This window comes from Oncorhynchus mykiss, chromosome 28, assembly GCF_013265735.2.
Source record: "Oncorhynchus mykiss isolate Arlee chromosome 28, USDA_OmykA_1.1, whole genome shotgun sequence".
Taxonomy (NCBI): Eukaryota; Metazoa; Chordata; class Actinopteri; order Salmoniformes; family Salmonidae; genus Oncorhynchus; species Oncorhynchus mykiss.
The window spans coordinates 7,822,501-7,839,409 of record NC_048592.1 but is presented as its reverse complement, the minus strand read 5'-3'; the positions used below and the strand labels follow the sequence as shown (position 1 = coordinate 7,839,409).

At 44.9% G+C, this 16,909-nt stretch overlaps 1 protein-coding gene across 3 annotated transcripts in view; it reads left to right on the top strand.

Annotated features, from left to right (window-relative positions):
• The first annotated feature begins 2,142 nt into the window (after positions 1 to 2,142).
• LOC110508434 (semaphorin-6B) overlaps positions 2,143 to 16,909 on the top strand; it is a 69,724-nt gene continuing 54,957 nt past the window's right edge. The window contains exons 1-3 of one of the 3 annotated variants that reach the window (XM_036966515.1): positions 2,143 to 2,425; positions 14,762 to 14,815; positions 14,900 to 15,014. The gene's annotated coding sequence lies outside the window, so the exon portion shown is untranslated. Of the gene's footprint in view, positions 2,426 to 14,761; positions 15,015 to 16,909 lie in introns of all 3 variants that reach the window. The other 2 variants (XM_036966514.1, XM_021588953.2) reach the window with 2 other exon arrangements.

Sequence of the window (16,909 nt, the reverse complement as noted above, 5' to 3'; positions counted from 1 at the left end):
TCTGCAAAAATATTCCGTGTACAACGTAGAACACCAAATAATGCATGCAAAGGCAGAATTAGGCCCATACCCGCTAATTAACAAAATCCAGAAAATAACTGTTAAAAGTCTACAACCACCTAAAAGGAAGTGATTCCCAAACCTTCCATAACAAAGCCATCACCTACAGAGAGATGAACCTGGAGAAGAGTCCCCTAAGTAAGCTGGTCCTGGGGCTCTGTTCACAAACATAAACACACCCCACAGAGCCCCAGGACAGCAACAAAATTAGATCCAACCAAATCATGAGAAAACTAAATGATACCTACTTGACACAGTGGAAAGATTTAACAAAAAAAACAGCAAACTAGAATGCTATTTGGCCCTAAACAGAGAGTACATTGTGTCAGAATACCTGACCACTGTGACTGACCAAAACTTAAGGAAAGCGTTGACTATGTACAGACTCAGTGAGCATAGCCATGCTATTGAGAAAGGCCACCGTAGGCAGACCTGGCTCTCAAGAGAAGACAGGCTATGTGCACACTGCCCACAAAATGAGGTGGAAACTGAGTTGCACTTCCTAACCTCCTGCCCAATGTATGACCATATTAGAGGCACATATTTCCCTCAGATTACACAGATCCACAAAGAATTTGAAAACAAATTTATTTTCCCTTTTGTACTTTAACCATTTGTACATCCTTACAACACTGTATATATACAGTGGGGAGAACAGGTATTTGATACACTGCTGATTTTGCAGGTTTTCCTACTTACAAAGCATGTCTGTAATTTTTATCATAGGTATACTTCAACTGTGAGAAACGGAATCTAAAACAAAAATCCAGAAAATCACATTGTATGACTTTTAAGTAATTTATTTGCATTTTATTGCATGACATAAGTATTTGATCACCTACCAACCAGTAAGAATTCTGGCTCTCACAGACCTGTTAGTTTTTCTTTAAGAACCCTCCTGTTTTCCACTCATTACCTGTATTAACTGCACGGATGGATTAAAATCCTGCAGCACACGCAAGGTCCCCCTGCTCAAGCCAGCGCATGTCCAGGCCCGTCTGAAGTTTGCCAATGACCATCTGGATGATCCAAAGGAGGAATGGGAGAAGATCGTGTGGTCTGATGAGACAAAAATAGAGCTTTTTGGTCTAAACTCCACTCGCCGTGTTTGGAGGAAGAAGAAGGATGAGTACAACCCCAAGAACACCATCCCAACCGTGAAGCATGGAGGTGGAAGCATCATTCTTTGGGGATGCTTTTCTGCAAAGGGGACAGGACGACTGCACCGTATTGAGGGGAGGATGGATGGGGACATGTATCGCGAGATCTTGGCCAACAACCTCTTTCCCTCAGTAAGAGCATTGAAGATGGGTCGTGGCTGGGTCTTCCAGCATGACAACGACCCGAAACACACAGCCAGGGCAACTAAGGAGTGGCTCCGTAAGAAGCATCTCTAGGTCCTGGAGTGGCCTAGCCAGTCTCCAGACCTGAACCCAATAGAAAATCTTTGAAGGGGGCTGAAAATCCGTATTGCCCAGCGACAGCCCCGAAACCTGAAGGATCTGGAGAAGGAGTGGGCCAAAATCCCTGCTGCAGTGTGTGCAAACCTGGTCAAGAACTACAGGAAACATATGATCTCTGTAATTGCAAACAAAGGTTTCTGTACCAAATATTAAGTTCTGTTTTTCTGATGTATCAAATACTTATGTCATGCAATAAAATGAAAATTAATTACTTAAAAATCATACAATGTGATTTTCTGGATTTTTGTTTTAGATTCCGTCTCTCACAGTTGAAGTGTACCTATGATAAAAAATTACAGACCTCTACATGCTTTGTAAGTAGGAAACCCTGCAAAATCGGCAGTATATCAAATACTTGTTCTCCCCACTGTACATGATATGTCATTTGTAATGTCTTAATTATTTTGGAACTTCTGTGAGTGTCATGTTTACTGTTCGTTTTTATTGTTTATTTAATTTTTGTATATTATATACTCCACTTGCTATGGCAATGTAAACATATGTTTCCCATGCCAATAAAGCCACTTGAATTGAATTGAATTGTGTGTGTGTGTGAGAGAGAGAGAGAGAGAGAGAGAGAGAGCGTGAGCAAGTAAGAAAGGAAGAACGTCCCCATTCATGCACTGTGGGGTGCTGTGTCGTTTTGCAATGGGCCGTGAATATTTCTGTCTCGGTCTTGGTTTGGTATTTTGATGTATTATTGGCTATGGAGACATTCTGCGTTGGTGTTCTTCCTGAACCAAGTATTGTCTATGAATATATATATATGCAATACAGCTTGTGATAAGAGCTTGACCAGTGCCGACTCAAATCAGGGAGGAGAGCCGTTGTCTCTCTCGGGCTGACAGTGCTGGAAAGACTGCACAACTGTGTGAATGAATTAAGACTGAATCGAAAGACTGGTGAGTATTTTGCCTGCACATGTAGCCTAAGCTTTCTAGTCATTTGATGGTGATGCTTGCTTACCCCTCTACACCGATTCTACTTTAATTTTGTGATTTGCAGGGGTGCTCGCAAAATATTCACATTTTCTGCCAAGGCATTGGAATGTAGACTATAGAAACCACTGCACCTGCATGTACCGTATTTCGCTTTCAACCGGGAAAGGTTTATTGGAAAGGTCCGGACTGGTCTGGGCGCATTCTCTGAAATATAACGGAGATGCCACGGTTACGCGTAGAAGCCACTCGACGAAGAGACAGGTGCGATGGAGAGGCTTGATGGAGGGGCTTAATGTTAGGCTAGCTGCGGGGATAGCGGTTCTCAACAAGGTATTGTGATTCAAGACCCCCAGAGAGAGCTCGGTGCTGTGCTTCACCCTTTGTGTTGATTTGAGAGTTGTAGAAAACCCGGTCTGTATAGGTTACGAGAAGACGGCTGGTACCCAGCCAGACATAGCCCGCATACCTGTCGGTCAGTGGTGAGTGAGCTAAGAGGTATGGCGACGATGGTGAACAGGTATTGCGTTCGACCGTAGAAGCGTTTTTGTCGCGGCCGCACCTTATGTTGCTGGTTTTGGATGTGCATGCTTTGAATACACGCATGTGTGTTTAATTAGCTGCCTGCCATTGAATGCTTTGGGTTACTGATAATGACAAAATACTCGTGTGGCATCTTCATTTGACGTATCTGTCTCCTGGGGTTGCTACTGTCTGGGCCCTGTGTTCTTTGTGTTATTCAATGTATCATTGTTTTCATGATGTATTCATTGATTTGTATGATTTTGTCATGGTTTGCATCACTTGATGTCGTCCAGTAGTTGGATGTGGGCCTATTGGTATATGATCAAAAATGTGTAGAACTGCTTTCAATGTCAACATGCAACCACATTAAGAATTCTGATCATAAGGATGACAATATAGTGAAGATGATTAGTTTAATCATGATGACAACTAGTCTACACAGGCACACTGATCCTATAAGGAACCGCAGCTCTTATTCACCGCTATGCATGAGGCACATAATGTTAGTTTTGTTTAATTCCTTGGGTCATTCTTGTACAGTGTGACTCTGAACCTGGGGAATGACCCGAGGGTAAGTAATTGGCATGAAAGCGTGACATTGAATAATTCTGTTTTCTCAAGGTTTTCAGTGATTTAGACCAAAGGTCAGACATGGTGATTTGACTTCATTGATTGGCTCATTATTCTTTCAGTGATGGAATGGAATTACGGTAGTTCCATGGTTTATGGTCTAAGTGTAGTATAATGTAAAACACTGGCCTGTACTTTTAACTAGACTCATTTTATCGGTAGTAAAATAAGTATGCCCAGACTGCCGCCCCCTGTTGTTACCCTGTTCATTCCAAATGGCCTCTGGATTGCCTGCTATTGGTCCATAGGGTTTTCAATGGGAGCCGGAGGAGAGCCATGCATATAGAGTGCAGCAAACATGACATTCTTTAAAAATATCTATTTTATTTCACCTACTCTTGCTGCTTTTCCTTGACAGCAAAAGAAAACCCAACACACATAGGCAAAAACAATAAGCAACTTAACATTCACATACATACAGCACATTTCCACAAACATCATTGACATCACACTTGCTCAGACCCACATGTTCCCACCGTATCCACACCCAATGTGCTTTCCAACACTTGTAAGACTTGTGAAACATGACATTCTACTGTGTATTTTATTGTGTACACTTGCTGGAATGTAATGGCTTTGGAACTTGAGATGAGGTGACAGGGTTTGCTGAACTCTATATCTCTGACTGTGAGTGGGAGGTGATACTGATGTCTCTAAGGGAAGTTAGCAGGGTCAGAGCATTCCCATATAGAGCTGGAAGTGTGAAGGAGAAGGAGGAGTAGACACCAGATGGCCATGCTTGAAGGGACATTGAATGGACAATAGGATGAGCTCTGTGGTCTTTATTAGGGTTAAGGTTTAGTGTCTATAATCACATTTATGACAAGATACAGTTGTATTTATGTCCTTTCTAGAAGGGCCAAGTAGTATGACCAAAGGGAGGCTTCAGAGAAGAGGGATCAACATCAGGGAGCTTATTTGGGCTAAATCCCACAGGCAGGCAGGCTGAATATACTGTACACTAAAGCCTGGGCTGCCAACAAACCACCCACTCTCTCAATGTTTGTGTCCATCAGACTTACAGCCCACTGCGGCTTCCTTAAGAACCCAACACTGCTCACTTTCTGTTGGACTTTCTGGTGCTGGCAGATTGATTTACCCGTTATGTATTATTTATTGTTTTCAACTTCCCACTTTATGTTCAAGGCCAGCGAGTTCCAGTAGAGGACTTTAAAGGCATCCGAACAGATTGTGCATATATTATGGCGACATTTTGGGATGCTTTTGTGCGTTTTGGTCTTTGGCAAAGTTTTTTTCGGCTATTCGTGCACACAACATTTTATCTAGAGGCAAGCCGAAGTTCGGTAGCCGAAGTCTACGCCCCTACGTCGGTGATTGGTTCTTCCCGATTCAGCCCGAAACTCAGTGTGGATTCAACATGGCGAACGACAACTTTGAGCATCGCTTGGTCCTAGGAGGTACACCTCTACGAATCTAGCCATGCATTATATAAAGACCAGCATGTATAGGCCAATTCTGGTCGTAGAGAGGGGGAGGAGAGGGGGAGGCGAGAGAGGGGGGGAGTAAAGGGACATGGAGAGAAGTGCAGAGAGAGAAATGGGGAGAGAGGGGCTGAGAGAGAAAAGGCAGTCTAAGGGAGTGTGAATGGTTTCCCTGTTTTCCCTGCTTTGGACACAGGCAGCCACACAGCAGCCCTGTGAGCAGGTGCTCACCCCACTAGAGGAACAACATGTGCAGCCAGTGTTTCCCTTAGGCGCTCTTTAGACGGCGCCCAACCGGTCCATGTACTAAGCAAGTCTTGGTAACAGACCTGTAGACTCTTCATTCTTGTTCCTCTATGAACAAGATGGCAATTGCAAACTATTTGTTCTTGTTTACTTCTGAAATAAAAAAAATTAAAACAGACATAGCCGCCAGCTGCGCAGGGATAAAAAAATTGGGCAAATGCATCACCCCCAGCCCTAAACATCTTCCCACAGCCATGCTTCTTTTACACTGGTAAACATTGATTGATTGGTTTCAAAACTGCAGAGTGTGAGAAATGCTGTTTGCCTTTTAGCTGTAAAATGAGTAAACACCATTTGCATCTGTTATTCTTCCTAAATGCCTATTTGGGAGGAAAATGGAGGTTGAGTAAAAAAGTGCTGCTTAATTATTTAAACTGCTTCATTATTTAAACATGAATAATAAAATTGCACTTTTTTATTGTCCAGTACCTCCATTTCCTACTAGAGTAGGTGAGGATTTCTCACACATTCAGTTTGCTCTAGTTCAATACACGAGTAACAGAGGTTGGCCAGTGAACCAGTCGTGCATGACGAGTAGCTTTCCCTGAGACCTGAAGGCTCGTGTTAGCTCCTAGAGCTTCCCCAACCCTATAGTACTATGTGGCAGTGCAGGTGTTAATCAGAATTTATGATCCAGGTTTGAAATATCCAGATGTGACACAAAAAGGATATGTCGGCTACTGAGGCCCCATAACTTATATGGTGCATGCTGATGTTCTTCTGTTCGATGGACCAGTATGGAGTGTGTCCCGAAGTCCTCCTAACCGCCCAGACAGTCCAGTCTTTTACTTCCTCAGCACTACATCAACACTCTCAAAGCAACCCTGTGAAGCCTCTGTATACCCCAGGGTCTATAGGATCAGAGGGGCCTGGCTGTGCAGGCATCTGCTCGGTGACCTATACCAGCTGGGGTCCTGGGAGCAAGGTCGTCAGGGAGCCATTCTTCAGCATAAAGAGGGCAGAGGTGCTGGGCTCCCGGAGGCAAGGCCATTGTACTTCCCATCAGAATTTAGATCTTGTTGTGAGGAGAGGAGGTACCAAAAACAAACCAGCTCACACCGGGGGAAAAAACCCACTATGTGGCCCAGTTCCATTTAGGTTGCTTGCTCCGGTGTTCATCTATACGTGACCCATGCAGGAATCAGATTCCACCCATCCACCCATACATATATTGCTTTGGATAAAAGGCCCTGTGCAGTGATTTCTTACACATTAGGAACATATTTGAGTATTTATGTTTTAAGTTGTATGCTCTTCTTTCATCCACAATGTCTCCCCTGAGCTCTGCTCATTATAAAGAGAGTCTGTTGCCCAGCGCGAGGTCTCACACAACCGTTCGAGTGATGCTAACATGTGTGTTCACTTCTGCAACACGTGCCTCTCAGATCCCTTAGCCCTGGATAACCCGAGTGTAGCGAAGCCTTTGCTACACTCGTATTAAAGCGAACCAGGGACCTAGGTTTAGGGCGGGTGGGTGTGTGCGTGTGAGCATGTGTGTGTGTACGGAACATGTGTCTTGTGGGTATTTGATGGTGAACCCTTTCATGTTTCCCACATGTTGCCATATTAACTAGAGTTTCTGGGAGATCGTTATCCTCTCAGGATGAGATTCTGATTAGAATCAATCTAGGGCACTTTTTCCCAAATGGTGTGTCTGAACCCATTGATGAGTGACAGTCAGGTCCTATTGGAGGCGTGGCTGTGGCTGGTCACTTTGTGTGCCTCACACTGACTCAAACAAGCTTTTCAAAATCCTAGTTTGTCTGCTCCCCTTGACTTCTTACGTCTTATGTAGAGTAGCTGGGAGTTTCCTGGAAGTACACTCTTTTTGTTGAAGCATTTGCTGCTTTACCCGTCCAAGAGAAAGAGATCACAGAGCCTGTAAGCCAAAGAAAGCCATTTAAAAGGCATCGTAGCCAAAATAAAAAGCTGGATGAGGATTTTGTTGGCAGACAGAGGCACAGTAGAGTCTTTTGTCTTGACTTCTGGAGATTCTGGTTATATTCTGATTGTGTTTTTGCTGGAGATAATCTCCCTCTCCACCTCTCTCTTCCTACCTCTCTCCTCCTCTCTCTCTCCTCCTCCCTCTCGCCTCCACCTGTCTCCTCCTCCCTCTCTCCACCTGTCTCCTCCTCCCTCTCTCTTCCAGTTTCAGATGCCAAGGTTCTCTCTTAATTATGAATTTTCATCAGGGGAGAGTCAAAATTGAGAGAGACGCAAAGGAGTAGAGCAGCAACACAATTATACCTGAGAGAGAGGAAGAGAGCACGTTCAGTGGAGAGGGGGGGGGTGTGTGTGTGTGTGTGTGTGTGTGTGCTCACATGCATGCATAAGTGTGTGCACATGTTCAACTGTTTGTGTGTGTGTATGTACATGCTTTGAGTGTGTCTTTACACACATGTAGCCTGGTGCACATGCAATACCTGTACAGACCCCATATGGTCATAGTGTACAGCAATCATCTCTGCTCTGCTATGGCAAAGACTATATTTATCTTAATTACAAGCAATCAAACACAGGGCATGGCATGTTCTATACTGTATAGGTATAGGTGCTCAGGGAGTGTGTTTGTGTGTGCCTGTCTGCACATGTACACTTTCTTGTGATTATGTGTTTATCGTGTGTCTGCGTATTCTGCATACCTTATGTTAGGTTTCCCCAACTGGTGGCCTGTGGGGGATTTATTTACAGTGCATTCGGAAAGTATTCAGACCCCTTCCCTATTTCCACATTTTGTTATGTTATAGCATTATTCTAATGGTTTAAATATTTTTTTTCTCCTCATCAATCTACACACAATACCCCATAATTACAAAGTGAAAACAGGTTTTTTCGAAATGTTTGCAAATGTATAAAAACTTAAAAACAGAAATGCCTTATTTAAATAAATATTCAGACCCTTTGCTATGAGAATTGAAATTGAGCTCAGGTGCTTCCTGTTTCCATTTATCATCTTTGAGATGTTTCTACAACTTGATTGGAGTCCATCTGTGGTAAATTCAATTGACTGGACATGATTTGGAAATGTCTATATAAGGTCCCACAGTTGACAGTGCATGTCAGCGCAAAAAGCAAGCCATGAGGTTGAAGGAATTGTCCGTAGAGCTCCGAGACAGGATTGGGTCGAGACACAGATCTGGGGAAGGGTACCAAAAAATTGAATGTCCCCAAGAACACAGTGGCTGGCCTCTATCATTATTTAATGGAAGGAGTTTGGAACCAGCAAGATCTTCCTAGAGCTGGCCGTCCGGCCAAACTGAACAATCAGAGGAGAAAGGCCTTGGTCAAGGAGGTGACCAAGAACCCGATGGTCACTCTGACAAAGCTCCAGAGTTCCACTGGGGATATGGGAGAACTTTCCAGAAGGACAACCATCTCTGTAGCACTCCACCAATCAGGTCTTTATCGTAGAGTGCCCAGACAGCAGTCGCTCCTCAGTAAAAGGCCCATGACAGCCCGCTTGGAGTTTGCCAAAAGGCACCTAAAGGACCTTGAGAAACAAGGTTGTCTGGTCTGATGAAACCAAGATTGAACTCTTTGGCCTGAATGCCAAGCGTCACGTCTGGAGGAAACCTGGCACCATCCCTACTGTGAAGCATGGTGGTGGCAGCATCATGCTGTGGGGATGTTTTTCAGCGGCAGGGACTGGGAGACTAGTCAGGGAGACTAGTCAGGGTCGATGAAAAGATGAACGGAGCAAAGTACAGAGAGATCCTTGATGAAAACCTGCTCCAGTGCTCTCAGGACGTCAGACTGGGGCTAAGGTTCACCTTTCAACAGGACAATGACCCTAAGCACGCAGCCAAGACAATGCAGGAGTGGCTTCGGTACAAGTCTCTGAATATTCTTGAGTTGCCAAGCCAGAGCCCGGACTTGAACCTGATCGAACATCTCTGGAGAGACCTGAAAATAGCTGTGCAGCGACGCTCCCCATCCAACCTGACAGTGCTTGAGAGGATCTGCAGAGAAGAATGGGAGAAACTCCCCAAATACAAGTGTGCCAAGCAAGTAGCATCACACCCAAGAAGACTCAAGGCTGTAATCACTGCCAAAGGTGCTTCAGCAAAGTACTGATCTTATGTAAATGTGATGTTACATTTTTTTGTATATTTAAAAAAAAACATTTAGCAAAAATGTCTAAAAACCTGTTTTTGCTTTGTCTTTATGAGGTATTGGATGTAGATTGAAGAAAAAAAATATTTAATTCAATTTAGAATAAGGCTTTAACGTGGAAAAGGTCAATAGGTGAATACTTTAATGAATGCACTGTATGCACTGACAATGAAAGACAAAAACACCGGCAAATTATCTTCAAGTGATTTACATTTTTAAAATCTGTTTTAAAGTATTCCCACACGTAATAGAGAGATACACACGCTAAGTATACCAACCATTAGGACCCTTTAAGTTACCGTTGAGCTACAAGGTGTCAAAAGCGTTCCACAGGGATGCTGGCCCATGTTGACACCAATACTTCCCACAGTTGTGTCAAGTTGGCTGGATGTCCATTGGGTGGTGGACCATTCTTGACACACACAGGAAACTGTTGATGTGTGAAAAACCCAGCAGTGTTGCAGTTCTTGACACACTCAAACCGGTGCACCTGGCAGCTACTACCATACCCCATTCTAAGGCACTTAAATCTTTTGTCTTGCCCATTCACCCTCTGAATGGCACACATACACAATCCATGTCTCAATTGTCCCAAAGCTTAAAAACCTCCTCTCCTCCCCTTCTTCTACACTGATTGATGTGGAAGGGATCGTAGCTTTCAGCTGTATTCACCTGGTCAGTCTATGTCATGGAAAGAGCAGGTGTTCTGAATGTTTCGTATGCTCAGTGTATGCGATCGAATAAGAATGTAAGCAAGGTTTGAAACGGTACGTTTTAGTCAACTGTTATATCTGTTTGGGCTTCTTCCGGTCACGTTTCGGTATACAAATTCTTTGTAATTATGTTCCGGCCACCTGACCTGAAAAAAAAATCATCCCACGGCTAAATCTAGTTGATGACCCCTGCTCTATGTGCTCGACATCCCAGTGTTGTGCTGTGAATGCATATGGGCTTGCTGCAGTTGAGCTCTGTGTAGTAGCTGACGTTTGCCCTTGCTGCAGCTCAGCACAGTGTGTGTGTGTGTGTCTAATCTGGCTGTAGCCTAGTACGGCACTATAAATAAACTCATACATCTGCTGCAGACCCAGCTCCAAGTTATAAAATGTGTGTGCGATGCAGTCGAACATATGCATGTGTTCGGTGTGCATGTGTAAATGGGTGTTTGCCTATGTGGGTGTGTGTGTATTCATGCGTGCGTGCATGTCTGCCTGTGTGTGTGTGTGTGTGTGTGTGTGTGTGTGTGTGTGTGTGTGTGTGCGTGCGTGTCTCCCTATGTGTGTGTGTTTGGGCTGCGGCTTTCTGTTGCTTGGGGAGATATTTCACTCAGGACTCAAAGACAAGCCAAGGGTACTGCTAAACACTCCCCATTAGTTAGACCAGAATAACATGTACTGTCTGAGAGAGGGTGCGGGGGGGATTGCAGGGAGGTCGGGAGGGAGAGAGAGAGAAGGAGAGAGAGAGAGAGAGAAAGATGCAGAGCGAGAGAACTGGATGCATTCAACAGAAATATGTCTTCCGCATTTAATCCAAACCCTCTGAATCAGGGAGGGAGAGAGAGAGAGCATGAGACCGGTCCAAGTTGAGGATGAATATGCAAAAAAGGCAATTAGAAGCTAAGGTATTATGTTAATAAGAACAGAGATCTCGGCTGTGTGACCTCTTCTGCCCCTTTATCAGCTGGATCAGCTGTCTAACCACTCCTATAGGGCACTTTTCTGCTCAACTTTCCTTAATAACTGACCTAGGATAGGCTGTCTGACCACTCCTAGGGCTCCTCAATGATCAACTCTCCTTATAACTGTTTTTAGATCAGCTGTCCCTAAAAGACAGTAACTCTTAAAACTACACCATTTTATTTACTTACCAAAACGTTTTTTTTTCAGAGATGTTGAATAGTTTGATTAATTCTATATTTTACCGTTTTCAGACCAGTTGCATGTAGACATGTTCACCCAACACTGGACCTCCAGAGAGTGGGACCTGTGAGAGAGGGATAGAGGGGGAGAGAGGTGCTCTCTGGCTGTGGCTACTCTCCAGAGAGTGGGACCTGTGAGAGAGGGATAGAGGGGGAGAGAGGTGCTCTCTGGCTGTGGCTACTCTCCAGAGAGTGGGACCTGTGAGAGAGGGATAGAGGGGGAGAGAGGTGCTCTCTGGCTGTGGCTACTCTCCAGAGAGTGGGACCTGTGAGAGAGGGATAGAGGGGGAGAGAGGTGCTCTCTGGCTGTGGCTACTCTCCAGAGAGTGGGACCTGTGATAGAGGGGGAGAGAGGTGCTCTCTGGCTGTGGCTACTCTCCAGAGAGTGGGACCTGTGAGAGAAGGATAGAGGGGGAGAGAGGTGCTTTCTGGCTGTGGCTACTCCCCAGAGAGTGGGACCTGTGAGAGAGGGATAGAGGGGGAGAGAGGTGCTCTCTGGCTGTGGCTACTCTCCAGAGAGTGGGACCTGTGAGAAAGGGATAGAGGGGGAGAGGGGTGCTCTCTGGCTGTGGCTACTCCCCAGAGAGTGGGACCTGTGAGAGAGGGATAGAGGGGGAGAGAGGTGCTCTCTGGCTGTGGCTACTCTCCAGAGAGTGGGACCTGTGAGAGAGGGATAGAGGGGGAGAGAGGTGCTCTCTGGCTGTGGCTACTCTCCAGAGAGTGGGACCTGTGAGAGAGGGATAGACGGGGAGAGGGGTGCTCTCTGGCTGTGGCTACTCTCCAGAGAGTGGGACCTGTGAGAGAGGGATAGAGGGGGAGAGAGGTGCTTTCTGGCTGTGGCTACTCCCCAGAGAGTGGGACCTGTGAGAGAGGGATAGAGGGGGAGAGAGGTGCTCTCTGGCTGTGGCTACTCTCCAGGTCTGACCAGCTTCTTTATAATTACATACTGGCATAATAGACCCAGGGGAAAATTCTCTCTCTCTTTCTTCTCTTTTTCACTCTCTCTATCCCTTCCTCCCTCCATCCCTCTTCATGATAACGTTCAGCACTCTGCCAGGGAATCTAATGCAGACATAACCTGGGCATTAGCATATAAATTACTCTGCAGATTGAAAAGTGCATTAGGATATTTAACAGACAAAACGCCATATTCCCTTAACTGGGATTGGCCCCCAGACAGTTACACTTAAGGGAAGGCTGTAGTATCCAATAACACACGCTCCTTGATTAGATAAAGACCTTATCTCATTGATTTCTATGCTTGTGTGTTAGTGTGTGTGTCAGTGTGTGTGTGTTTGTCTGCGTACATTCATAACTAATTTGCCTGCCCTTTTGCCATCTACCTCCATTACCTATGCCGTAACACTCCACCGTTATCACTGTCAGTGTCAGTCCATTAATGTAACCAGTAAATGTAGTGTACTGTAGACATTTTGATGGTGAAGGTGACCCAGTTATCCCAGTTTATCCCCCATCGCCTCAGGCCGCACTACTTTATTCAGGGATTTTAACCTGCATATGGGCTCTTGAAGGAAGAGTGTGATGAAAGAGAGGGAGAGAGAGAGAGTAGAAAGAAAGAAAGAAAGAAAGAAAGAAAGAAAGAAAGAAAGAAAGAAAGAAAGAAAGAAAGAAAGAAAGAAAGAAAGAAAGAAAGAAAGAAAGAAAGAAAGAAAGAAAGAAAGAAAGAAAGAAAGAAAGAAAGAAAGAAAGAAAGAAAGAAAGAAAGAAAGAAAGAACGAACGAAAGAAAGAAAGAAATTACCATTTCGGAAATAAATAGTGTCGGGTGATTGTTTGCCTCCTGTAAATCTTTCCATCTCTCTCAGTCAACCTGACATGACACTGACGTTGTATAGAGTTGGAACATGTTGTGTTCCCTAAAAGCCTGTGATTTCAGAGAACTGCTCAGTGTCCACTACAATCTAGATAATGCTACGGAACACTTAGACCACAGCACAATGGAACACCTCATTTAGAATGGCAGGCTAGGAGCGGAATCAGAGCCATAATTATTGGTAATCCGTAAACGAGCTAGGCAGTAATGTATTCATATCCACTTCCTTTGCTGGTAGAAGTGTGAATATCAAACTCATTAGTGGACTCATCTGTGGCTGTGTTTTTAAAGTGGATTTAAAATGGCACAATTTATCAGATTGTAAACAGGTTATTTCTCATCAGCTAACTTTTATTTACTCATCTCCATTCAGGATTATAGTCATGTTTTCCTTTTTGAGAGAGTAAGTTCAATTGAATTGGTGCAGTGATTGCAGTTATTCGGCAAGTTAGATTCATTTCCAATTGCTATCGGTTGCTATGGTAACACAGGGCACAGGGAAGAGTGGCTGCAGTAGAGAGAGAGAGAGAGATGCAGGAGAACGGTGATAAAGTCCTCCTCATCACTCCGTTCCCAGACCCAAACACAAGGACACATTTGACACTAATAGAACACGCACCACAACGTATTGGAATAATACGGATCCAAAGGAAACACATTTTCAAGTTAAGTTTTATTAGTCATAGGATACACATACAGCGTCCAACTAAACGGTTACTTGCAGGTTCCTTCTCGACAATGCAACAACAATAAGAGATAATAAAAGATACAAATACACACATACAGTAAATGGCTCAGTAGGATAGAATGAACATTTTAGCATATGTATAATACAGGAAGCCACAATTTACAGTCCAATATTTACAGTGTATGTCCGTGATGGGTAGGAGTACGGTCCCAAGGATATACTGGGCCGTCTTCACCACCCATTGGAGGGCCTTGCGGTCGTAGATGGAGTATTTCCCGTACCAGGCCGTGATGCAACCGGTCAGGACGCTCTCGATGGTGCAACGGTAGTATTTTGGAAAGGAACCCCGTGTGGCATGTCAAATTGCCTCAGTTGCCTTAGGAAGTAGAGGCACTGTTGCACACTCTTGACAAGAGTGGTGGTGTTGCTGGTCCATATCAAGTCATGGGTGATGTGGACGCTGAGGAACTTAAAACGGAAGACTCTCTACTGCAGTCCTGTTGATGTGGATTGGGGTATGTTCCCTCCTCTGCCCCCTGAAGTCAAAAATCGACTCCTTTGTTTTGCTCAAGTTGAGGGAGAAGTTATTGTCCTGGCACCAGTTCACTTGCCTCTTTCCTGTAGACTGACTCGTCGTTGTTGGTTATCAGGCCTGGCATCGTCAGCAAACTTGCTGATGCAGTTGGTGTTGTTCAAAGCCACGCAGTTGTAGGTTGACAGGGAGTACAGTAAAGAGCTGATGATACACTCCTGGGGGGGGCCCTGTGCTAAGAGTCCGTGTGGAGGAGGTGTTGTTGCGAATCCTATGCTAAACTGTAGTCAATGAACAGCATTCGCACATACTGTAGGTGCTCCTCTTGTCCAGATGGATCGGCCGTGGATCTGTTGGCGTGATGACCGGGGTGAGTACAAAGGGCCGATAGTCATTTGGGCATGTCACTTCGTTTTTCTTGGGCACTGGGACAATGGTGGTCTCCTTGAAGCAGGTGGAGACTACAGCCTGGGACAGGGACAGGTTGAAGATATCCGAAAAGACGCCCACCACCAGGTCAGCACATTTCCGAGGACGCGGCCAGGGAAGCCATCTGGGCCAGCGGCTTTGTGAGTATTCACTCTTTTGAGAGTTTTCCTCACATCAGCTTCGGAGAATGAAAGCACCTGGTTGTCCGGAGCAGCGAGAGTTGTCCTCGATAGCGCAGTAGCAGAAAATAATTACCTTCTCACAGTAATTGTGTAGCTCACGACCTGATTAGAAAGTGGGTATAAAGAATGCTATGGGCCTTGATATTGACAATTCTGTATTTCTCATGCATTAGAATGACCAAGTCCTCCACTGCAGTTCAAGTGGTATGTACTGAATCTACCAGGGGATCCATTAAAATGCTGTTTCTCTGTTTCTGCATTTGAAATGCAAATGCAATGAGTATTGATTTTGGTTAGGGGGTGCTAATAAAGGCATGATCACCTGCAAATCTAAAGTGGTATTTATCAGACTGAAGAGTTGGATGAAAAAAATACTCCCGTTCACATGCTTTGGTCTTGACAATCCTTTTCAAGATGAGAGTCAGTGGCGTATGTGATTCTACTCTTGATACTACTCTCTTCTACTCTCGCCATCTACAGTTTAATGATTTATTTATTTTGACAATGAATGCAGTTGGCCCTCAAGAGAGTCATTGAGCCAGTCAGGTGTCACTGTCACTTCATTACACCCATCAGGAGGGATGGCTTGGAACAAATACCTGAACACACACCTCTCTCGCTCTCGCTCGCTCTTTCTCCCTCTCTTTCTCCCTCTCTTTCTCCCTCCCTCTCTCTCACGCTCTCTCTCCCTCTCCCTCTCCCTCTCTCTCTCTCTCTCTCTCTCTCTCTCTCTCTCTCCCTCTCTTTCTCCCTCCCTCCCTCCCTCTCTCCCTCTCTCTCTCTCTCTCTCTCTCTCTCTCTCTCTCACTCTCTCTCACTCTCTCTCTCTCTCTCTCTCTCTCTCTCTCTCTCTCTCTCTCTCTCCCTCTCTTTCTCCCTCCCTCCCTCCCTCTCTCCCTCTCTCTCTCTCTCTCTCTCTCTCTCTCTCTCTCACTCTCTCTCACTCTCTCTCTCTCTCTCTCTCTCTCTCTCTCACCTTCTCACCCCATTTAAAAACGGGTTCAATAAAAGCAGGCTCAGACTTCAAAGGAATCAGCTAAAAAACGGTGCCTCTTTTTCACATAGATAACCAATCATCTGCTGGGATATACAGTAGCCAATAGTGGTCTATATATTCTCCTAGACCTATCGTCGATAGCCAATAGCGCTGTGCGATATAGTCTGCCCTTGGCCCAGATCTGGAGTGGGATTTCAAAGATCAAAAACTGGCCTTATGAGGGTGCTTCATCATTTGAGTTGTGTGTGTGTGTGTGTGAGAGAGAGTCAGTGTCTGCGTGTGTGCATGCGTGTGTACGTGTGTGTGTGATTCATCATCAGCATACTTTAGTGTCAATGTGACTACCTGTGACAATCTGGTGTCACTCAAATTGCTTTCGCTCTGTGGTGTTACAGAGTTTACAATGTGTGTGTGTGTGTGTGTGTGTGCATGGCTATATACGTGTATCAAAAAACTGTCACTTTATCACCTTAGCAACAAACCAAGGTTCCTATCAACGTTCCATACTGTCTCACCTATCAGAGTTTCTGTATTGAGCTACATTCAGAGAAAAATCACAGGAGAGGGGGAGAGAGGAATGAGGGGAGGACATGACAGGGGGATGGGGGAAGAGTGAGGTGGGTCGATATGATTGGAACAGCACAGATATTGAGCTGTTATGCCTCTCTGTTCCCCTTTTTCTCCTTCCCTCTCTTTCTTATCGCATCCCTCCATCCACCCTTCCATCACATTCTCATTAAAATTCTTCAAGATATTTTCTACCTCAAGCTTTGAGCCCCCTCCCCTTTCCCCCACTCTCATTTCCTTTCATGTCTTCTCCTTTCCTCTCCTCTTCTGTACTTTCATTTCCTTTTCA